Genomic DNA, 14,849 nt, shown 5'->3' on the forward strand with positions numbered 1-14,849 from the left:
CATCTATCTATCTATCTATCTATCTATCTATCTATCTATCTATCTATCTATCTATCTATCTATCTATCTATCTATCTATCTATCTATCTTCAAACCATATCTATCTATCTATCTATCTATCTATCTATCTATCTATCTATCTATCTATCTATCTATCTATCTATCTATCTATCTATCTATCTATCTATCTATCAATCATCTATCTATCTATCTATCTATCTTCAAACCATATCTATCTATCTATCTATCTTCAAACGTTTTCTATCTATCTATCTATCTATCTATCTATCTATCTATCTATCTATCTATCTATCTATCTATCTATCTATCTATCTATCTATCTATCTAACTTATCAATCTGTCTTTCTTTCTAACTAATCTATCTATCTTTCTAACTAACTTATCGATCTATCTTTCTTTCTTACTAATCTATCTATCTTTCTAACTAACTTATCTATCTTTCTTTCTTTCTAACTAATCTATCTTTCTAACTAACCTATCTTTCTTTCTTTCTTTCTTTCTTTCTTTCTTTCTTACTAATCTTTCTATCTTTCTAACTAACTTATCTATCTTTCTTTCATTCTAACTAATCTATCTTTCTAACTAACTTATATTTCTTTCTAACTAATCTATATATCTTTCTAACTAACTTATCTATCTTTTTTCTTTCTTTCTTACTAATCTATCTATCTTTCTAACTAACATATCTATTTTTCTTTCTTACTAATCTATCTATCTTTCTAACTAACTTATCTATCTTTCTTTCTTACTAATCCATCTTTCTTTCTTTTTAACTAATCTTTCTATCTTTCTAACTAATCTATCTATCTTTCTAACTAACGTATCTTTCTTTCTTAACTAATCTATCTTTTTAACTAACTTATCTATCTTTCTTACTAATCTATCTATCTTTCTAACTAACTTATCTATCTTTCTTTCTAACTAATATATCTATCTTTCTAACTAATCTATCTATCTTTCTAACTAACTTATCTATCTTTCTTTCTAACTAATCTGTCTATCTTTCTAACTAACTAAGTAATCTATCTTTCTTTATTTCTTACTAATCTATCTATCTTTCAAACTAATCTATCTCTTTCTTTCTAACTAATCAGTCTTTCCCTCTTTCTTTCTTTCTTTCTTTCTTTCTTTCTTTCTTTCTTTCTTTCTTTCTTTCTAACTAATCTTTCTTTCTAACTAATCTTTCTTTCTTTCTAACTAATCCTTCTTTCTTTATTTCTAACTAATCTTTCTTTCTTTCTTTCTTTCTTTCTTTCTTTCTTTCTAACTAATCTTTCTTTCTAACTAATACTTTCTAACGAATCAATTTAACTAATCTATCTATCTTTTTAACTAACTTATCTATCTTTCTTTCTTACTAATCTATCTATCTTTCTAACTAACTTATCTATCTTTGTTTCTTACTAATCTATCTATCTTTCTAACTAATTTATCTATCTTTATTTATTTCTTACTAATCTATCTATCTTTCTAACTAACTAAATAATCTATCTTTCTTTCTTTCTTTCTTTCTAACTAACTTATCGATCTTTCTTCCTTTCTAACTAATATATCTATCTTTCTAACTAATTTATCTATCTTTCTTTCTTTCTAACTAATCTATCTATCTTTCTAACTAACTAATCTATCTTTCTTTATTTCTAACTAATCTATCTATCTTTCTAACTAATCTATCTCTCTTTCTTTCTAACTAATCAATATTTCTCTCTTACTTACTTTCTTTCTTTCTTTCTAACTATTCTTTCTTTCTAACTAATTAATCTTTTTTCTTTCTTTCTTTCTTTCTTTCTTTCTTTCTTTCTTTCTTTCTTTCTTTCTTTCTTTCTTTCTAACTAATTAATCTTTTTTCTTTCTTTCTTTCTTTCTTTCTTTCTTTCTTTCTTTCTTTCTTTCTAACTAATCTTCTTTCTTTCTCTCTTTCTTTCTTTCTAACTAATCTTCTTTCTTTCTTTCTTTCTTTCTTTCTTTCTAACTAATCTTTTCTTTCTTTTTCTTTCTTTCTTTCTTTCTTTCTTTCTTTCTTTCTTTCTTTCTTTCTTTCTTTCTAACTAATTAATCTTTGTTCTTTCTTTCTTTCTTTCTTTCTTTCTTTCTTTCTTTCTTTCTTTCTTTCTTTCTTTCTAACTAATCTTTTCTTTCTTTCTTTCTTTCTTTCTTTCTAACTAATTAATCTTTGTTCTTTCTTTCTTTCTTTCTTTCTTTCTTTCTTTCTTTCTTTCTTTCTTTCTTTCTCTTTCTTTCTTTCTTTCTTTCTTTCTTTCTTTCTAACTAATTAATCTTTTTTCTTTCTTTCTTTCTTTCTTTCTTTCTAACTAATCTTTCTTTTTTCTTTTTCTTTCTTTCAAACTAATCTTTCTTTTTTCTTTTTCTTTCTTTCTAACTAATCTTTCTTTTCTTTCTTTCTTTCTTTCTTTCTTTCTTTCTTTCTTTCTTTCTAACTAATCTTTCTTTCTTTCTAACTAATCTTTCTTTCTTTCTAACTAATCCTTTCTTTCTTTCTAACTAATCTTTCTTTCTTTCTTTCTTTCTTTCTAACTAATCTTTCTTTCTAACTAATACTTTCTAACGAATCAATTTAACTAATCTATCTATCTTTTTAACTAACTTATCTATCTTTGTTTCTTACTAATCTATCTATCTTTCTAACTAACTTATCTATCTTTGTTTCTTACTAATCTATCTATCTTTCTAACTAATTTATCTATCTTTACTTATTTCTTACTAATCTATCTATCTTTCTAACTAACTAAATAATCTATCTTTCTTTCTTTCTTTCTTTCTTTCTAACTAACTTATCGATCTTTCTTCCTTTCTAACTAATATATCTATCTTTCTAACTAACTTATCTATCTTTCTTTCTTTCTAACTAATCTATCTATCTTTCTAACTAACTAATCTATCTTTCTTTATTTCTAACTAATCTATCTATCTTTCTAACTAATCTATCTCTCTTTCTTTCTAACTAATCAATCTTTCTCTCTTACTTTCTTTTTTTTCTTTCTTTCTTTCTTTCTAACTATTCTTTCTTTCTAACTAATTAATCTTTTTTCTTTCTTTCTTTCTTTCTTTCTAACTAATTAATCTTTTTTTCTTTCTTTCTTTCTTTCTTTCTTTCTTTCTTTCTTTCTAACTAATCTTCTTTCTTTCTCTCTTTCTAACTAATCTTCTTTCTTTCTTTCTTTCTTTCTAACTAATCTTTTCTTTCTTTCTTTCTTTCTTTCTTTCTTTCTTTCTTTCTTTCTCTTTCTAACTAATTAATCTTTGTTCTTTCTTTCTTTCTTTCTTTCTTTCTTTCTTTCTTTCTTTCTTTCTTTCTTTCTTTCTTTCTTTCTTTCTTCCTTTCTAACTAGCCCATATTTCTTTCTTTTTAACTAGTCTTTCTTTCTACCAAGCCCATATTTCCTTCCTTCCTTCCTTCCAACTAATCAGTCTTTCTTTCTTTCTTTTTTTTCTTTTTTTCTTTCTTACTTTCTTTTTTCTTTCTTTTTTCTTTCTTTCTTTCTTTCTTCCTTTCTTCTTTCTTTCTTTCTTTCTTTCTTTCTTTCTTTCAACTAATCCACCTTTCTTTCTTTCTTTCTTTCTAACTAATCCACCTTTCTTTCTTTCTTTCTCTCTTTCTAACTAATCCACCATCCTTTCTTTTTTCTTTCTTTCTTTCTTTCTTTCTTTCTTTCTTTCTTACTAATCTTCTTACTAAACTAGCCCATATTTCTTTCTTTCTTTTTAACTAGTCTTTCTTTCTACCAAGCCCATATTTCTTTCTTTCTTTCCTTCCTTCCTTCCTTCCTTCCTTCCTTCCAACTAATCAGTCTTTCTTTCTTTTTTCTTTCTAACTAATCCACCATTCTTTCTTTCTTTCTTTCTTTCTTTCTTTCTTTCTTTCTTTCTTTCTTTCTTTCTTTCTTTCTTTCTTTCTTTCTTTCTAACTAGCCCATATTTCTTTCTTTTTAACTAGTCTTTCTTTCTACCAAGCCCATATTTCCTTCCTTCCTTCCTTCCTTCCTTCCTTCCTTCCTTCCTTCCTTCCAACTAATCAGTCTGTCTTTCTTTCTTTCTTTTTTTCTTTCTTTCTTTCTTTCTTTCTTTCTTTCTTTCTTTTTTCTTTTTTTTCTTTCTTTTTTCTTTCTTTCTTTCTTTTTTTCTTTCTTTCTTTCTTTCTTTCTTTCTTTCTTTCTTTCTTTCATTCTTTCTTTCAACTAATCCACCTTTCTTTTTTCTTTCTTTCTTTCTTTCTTTCTTTCTTTCTTTCTTTCTTTCTTTCTTTCTTTCTTTCTTTCTTTCTTTCTAATCCACAATTCTTTCTTTCGTTCATTCTTTCTAATCCACAATTCTATATTTCTTTCTTTCTTTCTTTCTTTCTTTCTTTCTTTCTTTCTTTCTTTCTAACTAATCTTTCTTTCTTTCTAACTATTCCACCATTCTTTCTTTCTTCCTTTCAACTAATCAGTCTTTCTTTCTTTCTTTCTTTTTCTTTCTAATCCACAATTCTTTCTTTCTTTCTTTTCTTTCTTTCTTTCTTTCTTTCTAACTAATCCACCTTTCTTTCTTTCTTTCTCTCTTTCTAACTAATCCACCATCCTTTCTTTTTTTCTTTCTTTCTTTCTTTCTTTCTTTCTTTCTTTCTTTCTTTCTTTCTTTCTTACTAATCTTCTTACTAAACTAGCCCATATTTCTTTCTTTCTTTTTAACTAGTCTTTCTTTCTACCAAGCCCATATTTCTTTCTTTCTTTCTTTCCTTCCTTCCTTCCTTCCTTCCTTCCTTCCTTCCTTCCTTCCTTCCTTCCTTCCTTCCAACTAATCAGTCTTTCTTTCTTTTTTCTTTCTAACTAATCCACCATTCTTTCTTTCTTTCTTTCTTTCTTTCTTTCTTTCTTTCTTTCTTTCTTTCTTTCTTTCTTTCTTTCTAACTAGCCCATATTTCTTTCTTTTTAACTAGTCTTTCTTTCTACCAAGCCCATATTTCCTTCCTTCCTTCCTTCCTTCCTTCCTTCCTTCCTTCCTTCCTTCCTTCCTTCCAACTAATCAGTCTGTCTTTCTTTCTTTTTTTCTTTCTTTCTTTCTTTCTTTCTTTCTTTCTTTCTTTCTTTCTTTCTTTTTTCTTTTTTTTTTTCTTTCTTTTTTCTTTCTTTTTTTTCTTTCTTTCTTTCTTTCTTTCTTTCTTTCTTTCTTTCTTTCTTTCATTCTTTCTTTCAACTAATCCACCTTTCTTTTTTCTTTCTTTCTTTCTTTCTTTCTTTCTTTCTTTCTTTCTTTCTTTCTAATCCACAATTCTTTCTTTCGTTCATTCTTTCTAATCCACAATTCTATATTTCTTTCTTTCTTTCTTTCTTTCTTTCTTTCTTTCTTTCTTTCTTTCTTTCTAACTAATCTTTCTTTCTTTCTAACTATTCCACCATTCTTTCTTTCTTCCTTTCAACTAATCAGTCTTTCTTTCTTTCTTTCTTTTTCTTTCTAATCCACAATTCTTTCTTTCTTTCTTTCTTTCTTTCTTTCTTTCTTTCTTCTTTCTTTCTTTCTTTCTTTCTTTCTGTCTTTCCTTCTCTTTATAAGCCACAAATCTTTCTTTCTTTCTAATCCACAATTCTTTCTTTCTTTCTTTCTTTCTTTCTTTCTAACTAATCTTTCTTTCTTTCTAACTAATCTTTCTTTCTTTCTTTCTTTCTTTCTTTCTTTCTTTCTTACTAATCTTCTTACTAAACTAGCCCATATTTCTTTCTTTCTTTTTAACTAGTCTTTCTTTCTACCAAGCCCATATTTCTTTCTTTCTTTCCTTCCTTCCTTCCTTCCTTCCTTCCTTCCTTCCTTCCTTCCTTCCTTCCTTCCTTCCTTCCTTCCTTCCAACTAATCAGTCTTTCTTTCTTTTTTTCTTTCTAACTAATCCACCATTCTTTCTTTCTTTCTTTCTTTCTTTCTTTCTAACTAGCCCATATTTCCTTCCTTCCTTCCTTCCTTCCTCTTCCTTCCAACTAATCAGTCTGTCTGTCTGTCTTTCTTTCTTTCTTTCTTTCTTTCTTTCTTTTTTCTTTTTTTCTTTCTTTCTTCTTTCTTTCTTTCTTTCTTTCTTTCTTTCTTTCTTTCTTTCTTTCTTTCTTTCTTTCTTTCTTTTTTCTTTCTTTCTTTCTTTCTTTCTTTCTTTCTTTCAACTAATCCACCTTTCTTTTTTCTTTCTTTCTTTCTTTCTTTCTTTCTTTCTTTCTTTCTTTTTTTCTTTCTTTTTTCTTTCTTTCTTTCTTTCTTTCTTTCTTTCTTTCTTTCTTTCAACTAATCCACCTTTCTTTTTTCTTTCTTTCTTTCTTTCTTTCTTTCTTTCTTGCTTTCTTTCTTTCTAATCCACAATTCTTTCTTTCGTTCATTCTTTCTAATCCACAATTCTATATTTCTTTCTTTCTTTCTTTCTTTCTTTCTAACTAATCTTTCTTTCTTTCTAACTATTCCACCATTCTTTCTTTCTTCCTTTCAACTAATCAGTCTTTCTTTCTTTCTTTCTTTTTCTTTCTAATCCACAATTCTTTCTTTCTTTCTTTCTTTCTTTCTTTCTTTCTCTTAATAAGCCACAATTCTTTCTTTCTTTCTAATCCACAATTGTTTCTTTCTTTCTTTCTTTCTTTCTTTCTAACTAATCTTTCTTTCTTTCTAACTAATCTTTCTTTCTATCTTTCTTTCTTTCTTTCTTTCTTTCTTTCTTTCTTTCTTTCTTTCTGTCTTTCTTTCTTTCTTACTAATCTTTCTTTCTAACTAGCCCATATTTCTTTCTTTCTTTTTAACTAGTCTTTCTTTCTACCAAGCCCATATTTCTTTCTTTCTTTCTTTCCTTCCTTCCTTCCTTCCTTCCTTCCTTCCTTCCTTCCTTCCTTCCTTCCTTCCTTCATTCCTTCCTTCCTTCCAACTAATCAGTCTTTCTTTCTTTCTTTCTTTCTTTCTTTCTAACTAATCTTTCTTTCTTTCTAACTAATCCACCATTCTTTCTTTCTTCCTTTCAACTAATTAGTCTTTCTTTCTTTCTTTTTCTTTCTAATCCACAATTCTTTCTTTCTTTCTTTCTTTCTTTCTTTCTTTCTTTCTTTCTTTCTTTCTTTCTTTCTTTCTTTCTTTATAATCCACAATTCTTTCTTTCTTTCTTTCTAATCCACTATTCTTTCTTTCTTTCTTTCTTTCTTTCTAATCCACTTTTCTTTCTTTCTTTCTTTCTTTCTTTCTTTCTTTCTTTTCTTTCTTTCTTTTTTTTGCTTTCTTGCTTTCTAACTAATCTGTCTTTCTTTTTAACTAATCTTTCTTTTAATCTATCTTTCTAACTAATCTATCTTTTTCTTTCTAACTAATATTTTTTCTTTCTTTCTAACTAATTTATCAATCAAAATTTAAACTACTTTAAACTTCAAACTACTTTTAACTTTTTCAAACTCTCTGGTCCGGCTTTCTCAAGCCAACTTAAAGTTTGTCTCAAACTTTTTTTCTAGTTATTATTAAAGCTGCCGTCGGCAAGTCTGGCATATTGGGTCAATTAGCCAAAATTTTGAATGTTTACAACTCTCATGCCCCTCCCCACTACCAGCGAGCACCCTCCCATCGAGGTCGTGCTCGTCAGTGCGTCACTGTGCGTGTGTACCTGATTTTCTGTGAACGCGTCCGTCTCTTCAGCATCTATCAACACCATGGACTCGGAGGTAGTCTGCCCTGGCTAATCTATCCATAGATAGCAATAACCGAGGAATTGGAAGCTTGTTAGTAGATTTTCTCTCCGCCATCACGCTTCATGCAATCTCCAGGCGAACTTCAGGCGTGGCGTGTGCATGTGATATTAACGTGCGCGAGTGAGGGGGGATCTGTGGCGTGTGCACGACCTGTGATTGACAGTCAGATCTCACACCCCCCTGCGCTGATTGGACCTGATGAAGCGGGAGCGCTGGATTTTTGCAAAACAAATAACACGCTCCAGGTGGAGTTAGAAGCTCGGGTTTTTTTTCTAAAACCACCTTATTTATGTTGTTCTGTCGGATTATAGTGTCGATTACACTGAATATGATCAAAAAAAATTTGCCGACGGCAGCTTTAATTGTTTGGTTTGTTTGTTTTTTATTTTTCAGTCTACTTTCTTTTGTTACTTGTTTTATGTTTATGTTCGAAATAAAGCATTCAATCAATCAATCAATCAATCAAACTGAGACAGAGCAAAGGGTGCACCTCACTGGACACATCCTACACATGCCCAAACAACAACACCCAAAGACAGTGATGAAGTGGACACCACCAGGAGGATGCAGGAGACAGCAAGGAAGTCACGGAGACAGATGTTTCACGAAGACCTGAAGAATGTCAGTGTCCCATGGGAAGATGTGGAGAACTTGGCCACGGATCGAATACGTTGGAGGACACTTGTTGCCCAATGTGCCCAGCACAGGACTTGATGATGATGTTGTGAGTTTATCCATAACTGTGGGATATTTTTCTGTAAAGAGTGTTGCATAATTAAATGTTGAAAGCATTTTTATGTAATAAGTTCACTTATATGTGGGCATTTCTATGAATAAGAGTATGTCTTTAACCCTCTGGGGTCTGAGGGGTTTTTGAGATGTTCTGACATGCCCTGACATGTGTGCTTTTTTCAGTTGCTTATAAACATATTAATGGCAAAGGTATAATTACACTCTATTTAGCACAAACAGGGCTACCATAATATGTGAGCAACATGCATGTACATGTTTGTATTTTTGAGAGAATAATGTTTAGGCATGGTTATTGAAAAAACTAAAAACTAAAGTTTCTGAAATAAGGCCACAAAACACATACTAAATATGTGTCAATAAGACTTTTGACTAATGGATGTCGTTGCCTAGAGTTTTTTCTTCAAAATGATGTGAAAATCATCCTACCTAATCATTCACATAACACAATACATTGATTTAAATCTTGTAAAACACTTTTTGTTTGTAAAGGCAATATGCGCAAGGGGCGTCAACGATTCAACACCATCATGCAGATGTCACGGGGTGACGAAGGCCGGAACTATAAGTCAGGAAGTTGTTGTGGCGGGGAGCACTTCCGGTGTAACACAAGGCCGGTTCCGGGGAACACGGAAGCCGGAAAAGCGCCGCGAACGAAAGCGAATGAAGGTAATCGCTGGCAGCTGTGCGGGGAAAAATGTCAACAGGTGATTGGGACATGTAGCAGGAAGGTGGCTCATAAAAGGACACTTTGGAGGTGAGGAAAGAGGAGGAGGAGAAGAGAGGAGATGTGAGGCACGCAGCACGTGAGCGGCCGCGGATGCGGAGGGAGGCCGCGGGAGAGAGAGAGCGAGAAAGAGAGAAAGAGAGAAGACTTCGGCTGGATTGCGGGTGTAAGCCTTGGTTGCACCGTGAGTCTGTTGAATTGCAGTTTTATTGTGGAAATGAGCACGAGTGAAACCTTACAGTGTGTGGTGGATATGCGAGTGTGGGAATTGTTTCTGCTGTTCACTCGGCAGTCACAGCTGTTCATTAACCTCTTCTCTGCCTGAGCCCTGTGAGTGTACAGCTGCGCTGGTGAAATACTATTACCTCTTCTCTGCCATCCAGCCCTGTGAGTGTACAGCTACGCTGGTGAGATACGTTACCTCCTCTCTGCCTGAGCCCTGTGAGTGTACAACTGCATTGGTGAAATACCATTAACCTCTTCCCTGCCTGAGCCTGGTGCGGAGATATGTGAAGAGAACGCTGAAGACGAGAACGCGGAAGCTGTGAATTATGTTCATTCCTCTCTCTGTCTGAAGGTGCTGAGATACGCGAAGAGCTCGCTGAAGACGAGAACGCGGAAGCTGTGAATTATGTTCATTCCTCTCTCTGTCTGAAGGTGCTGAGATACGCGAAGAGCTCGCTGAAGAAGAGAACGCGGAAACTGTGAATTATGTTCATTCCTCTCTCTGTCTGAAGGTGCTGAGATACGCGAAGAGCTCGCTGAAGAAGAGAACGCGGAAGCTGTGAATTATGTTCATTCCTCTCTCTGTCCTGGTGCTGAGATACGCGAAGAGCTCGCTGAAGAAGAGAACGCGGAAGCTGTGAATTATGTTCATTCCTCTCTCTGTCTGAAGGTGCTGAGATACGCGAAGAGCTCGCTGAAGAAGAGAACGCGGAAGCTGTGAATTATGTTCATTTCTCTCTCTGTCTGAATGTGCTGAGATACGCGAAGAGCTCGCTGAAGAAGAGAACGCGGAAGCTGTGAATTATGTTCATTCCTCTCTCTGTCTGAAGGTGCTGAGATACGCAAAGAGCTCGCTGAAGAAGAGAACGCGGAAGCTGTGAATTATGTTCATTCCTCTCTCTGTCTGAAGGTGTTGAGATACACGAAGAGAACGCGGAAGCTGTAAATTCTGTTCATTCCTCTCTCTGTCTGAAAGTGCTGAGATACACGAAGAGAACGCTGAAGAAGAGACTTTTTAAGATTTGTTTTTATTATTTAATAAAAAGTATATTTATTTTGAATTCTGTGTCTGCTTTTCCCTTCGTGTCCACAGCCAACTCCTCAGGGGCGGCACGCAAGCGAGGGGTGGGCGGCCCGCTGGCGCTCCACCCCGACCTGTGACACATATTTAGTGATTCACACCTGAGGAGACAATGGGGCCCGCATACTTAATGAGCCATTCATTCAGGTGTGTCACCTATAGCCACAAGAAAGAATGCAAGAGCAATATATATATATATATATATATATATATTCTACCAAATTGGTTCACAGTTGGAAGCATGTCAATTTTTATTTTTTATTTTCTTTTATTTTTCACAAATTGTGCTTGCAAATTGTATAATATCCAAGGAAAACATGTCTAGTAATTGTGCAGTTAATTCTCATACTGTATTTTCAGTTTTGGAATATGTATCCTCTCCCCAAATTTGTCAATAATAAAACACAATAAAAATTATTTAAAGAAAAGGCTTATATTTACCTTTTAAAATTTGTTTACATCTACCTTGTAAATATATATTTTTTTTATTAAAAAGGTTACAATTACAACAACAATTGAAGTGTAATCTGTCTTTGTAAAAACTAAAGTATACATTTTATCATACATATTTCAAAGTTAAGGATTCATTACTTCGAATATAGCCTACATTGACAAAACATACTATATTTAACATATTAGCAAAAATTGGCAAACAAAAGCTTATTTGAGGTGGCAGATATTTTACAGTAAAAATGTGTAATCTATCCAAAACTAATCAACGAAATGTTGTCTTTCATTTGTCTGTAACATAGGTCTTTCGTTTTTATTACAAGGAATATAAATGTTAATTTGCAGTTTAATACGTTGCTTATACAAATACATTTTATTTCATCATATTTCAGTCGATTTTTACTCAGTATAGCAAAATAGTTTGCTAAAAGCAGATCATTCATTCACACACAGAAACGCAATTCAAATTTAAACCGTCTTTTTGCGAGTTGTGGTAAACAGCGCATCTCTGCCGTTCATTCATTCACACACAGAAACGCGATTTACTTGAGAATGAAAAAAAACTTACTACAGTATTCCATCCGTTGCTCCTCGAAATACCAGCACTTCTGAGGTACATTTTCCATTATTATTATTCCTCACAGCGCTGCGAGACAGTGTAAACAAGTACAATGATCTGAATAAACTTGATGTGTTTTCTCGAGCTGATATGTGGGCGTTCACAGTTTGTATGGGATCGTCTCAGTCATTTGCGTTTGAATAGCGCGCGCTCTCCGTGGGCGGGGCAGATTAAAACGTAATGAGCTGAGATGAGAACGACTGACATCTCTCTCTTTTCATTAAGATTACATAAACAGAGAATCTTTTTTTTTATATATAAATTACTTCATTTAAAAGAAGAGAATTCAAGCTTCATGCCTGTGTGTCTGTATGCCTGTTTGACTGAGTATTCGCTGAGTTATTGTTCATTTTCTGACGCATTTCAGAATGGACTTCACTGACAGAGAGAAGGCAGAACTCGCTTCGTGTTTATTTTTCTTTATTTGGCGAAAAGCACAACACTTTGTTTTTATTGTGAGTATACACAAAAATAATACACATTTAACAGAATCGATTGATGTATGAAACTTGTTTGTAATATCAAAGTCAACAGAGCAAAATGAATCTCTTTTGAACTAATAAAAAAAAAAAAGCGAGCTGGTATCGCCGGCGATACCGCCGACCCCAGGGGGTTAATAGCAAGCAATAATCATATGAACTCGTTTAAAAAAAACACAATTTACATGCAAACGGGACAGTTATCAGCAGTGTAACTGGTCTGATTATGACAAAATAATCGAGTATCTGATGTCATGTGACATGATAATGTCAGATAAGCTTTTCCACTCTTGCAAACAGAGGTAGGATATGAGGTGTGGAGAGACATCATGTATCATTGGAACATGAACAGACAGGGACCAATTTGTAATAATTTTAATGAATACAATGAAATTAATATCAACTTTCTGACAGTGTGTGGGACATCCGACTACTTTCCAAGAAGGGGCGCAACTGATTTACAAATATCGCGATAAATATGTACAGGAATTGAGGCAGTAGCCAATAACAGCACTAAGAGTAAAAGCTGCAGGAACATAGAGAACCTGTTATCCGCCACTGCATTCTGCCTGCTGCCCTGTGGTAAGAAGACTCAGTTATTAACTGATGGATTCTGTACTCACTATTGCTGTTCTGTGAACGTAGATAACCTGTTATCCGCCGCTGCATGCAGCCATTGCTGCCCTGTGGTAAGAAGACTCAGTTATTAACTGCTGGATTCTGTACTCACCATTGCTGTTCTGTGAACGTAGAGGACTTGTTATCCACCATTGCATTCAGCCATTGCTGCCCTGTGGTAAGAAGTCAAGTCAAGTCAAGTTTATTTGTATAGCGCTTTTCACAATACAGATTGTATCAAAGCAGCTTCACAGTATTAAATTAAAATAATACAACAAAGTTTGTTTCAAGAGGAATTTATTGATTGATAAAATTAAATTAAATATCCCCAAAATATCCCCAACTGAGCAAGCCAAAGGCAACAGTGGCAAGGAACCGAAAAACTCCATCAAGTGACCTAATGGTGTCCTAAAACTCCATCAGGTGACCTAATGGAGAAAAAAAAACCTTGGGAGAACCCAGGCTCAGTCGGGGGCCAGTTCTCCTCTGGCATTTATGAGCTAGAGGCCGGATTGTAGTTTGAACTGTAGGATTATATGAATGCCTGGCTGAAGAGATGCGACTTTAATCTAGTTTTAAACTGGGAGAGCGAGTCTGAGCAACGAACAGTATCAGGAAGACTATTCCAGAGTTTTGGAGCCAAATGTGAAAATGCTCTCCCTCCTTTGGTGGTTCTGGATATCCTAGGTATGACCAAAAGCCTTGAATTTAGTGATCTTAAAGAGATTATAGGGCGATAGAAGATCCGTTAAATAGACTGGAGCTAAGCCGTTTAGGGCTTTATAAGTCAGTAGCAATACCTTGTAATTAATATGGAACTTTATAGGTAACCAATGCAGTGATGATAAAATCGGTGTTATATGATCATATTTTCTTGATCTCGTAAGAACTCTAGCGGCGGCATTTTGGACTAACTGTAGCTTGTTTATAGCCTGGCAAGCCAGACGTACATCAAGATGTTTAGTCTGGCAACTCACCATAGACACGGTCAATCTGATGGGTGGGATAAACGGCTGTCTTTCAAATTCCCTCTGCACACAATAGGACAGCGCTTCAACCAACCAGAGCGTTTTCCCAACAGCGGAGCTAACGTTAGTTGATAGATTCAACTTTTAAATCTGGCCGACAAAACTACGAACACATCTTCCTTTTTTTAAGAATGACTTAAGTGCCGTTCTTTGTTCTTTTCTCAAAGAAAAACTTAACTCCAAGTCCTCCAGAGTTGCGGCCAAAGCCGATTCGAAAGACCGCTGTTCTCCATCCGCAGCAGCCGTCATTCTTTGTTTTCAAGTGGCAGGAACTGTCGCAACTCTGTCGTCATATGTTAAGCCCGCCCCCGCCTATTCTATACACGACGTGATTGGCCTGACCCAATTTAGGTTTTTGCAGCAAAAATGTCTATTGAGAGTTGCTAGACCCACCCTGGCTGCAAAATAATTTTGCTGCCGCTAGGGTGCGTCTAGATTTCTAGGCTAGCTTGTTTATTGAGGATGCAGGACAACCAGCTAATAAAGCATTACAGTAATCCAGTCTCGAGGTCATGAATGCATGAACTAACTTTTCTGCATCAGAAACTGATAGCATATTACGTAGCTTAGCAATGTTTCTAAGGTGGAAAAAGGCTGTTTTTGTAACATATGAAATATGATTTTCAAAAGACAGGTTGCAATCAAGTATAACACCCAGGTCTTTTACTGTAGAGGATAAAGTAACAGGACATCCTATGATGTTAAAGTTGTAGTTGTAAGAAGACTCAGTTATTAACTGCTGGATTCTGTACTCACCATTGCTGTTCTGTGAACATAGAGAACCTGTTATCTGGGTCAAAATCACCATAAAGTGCCTTTGAGACTTAACAATTTCCCCCAAAAAATCTGAGATTTTCCATTTAACTTCATATGTGTTGTATTAAGGAGACCTTAGGCTGTTAGAAATGCATATTGGTCAAGCTCCAGCACTTTTTAGAAATTAACTGTAAGCTGACAAAATACAAGCAAACCATAAAATATGTCCACCCTGTCATGGACAAATTCATAGTAGAATAAATACATTTTCATTGCATAGTGATTATAAAATGTAGACCTGCAGAAAGATAATGTGTCCTTTTCCCAAAAAAACATTTTAGTTAATGGTAAAAGTCTTTTGATAATAATGAAGTTACTGCCTTAACCCTCTGGGGACCAAGCTG

The sequence above is a fragment of the Leuciscus leuciscus genome (genome assembly GCF_965113295.1).
Source record: "Leuciscus leuciscus genome assembly, chromosome: 10".
Lineage (NCBI taxonomy): Eukaryota > Metazoa > Chordata > Actinopteri > Cypriniformes > Leuciscidae > Leuciscus > Leuciscus leuciscus.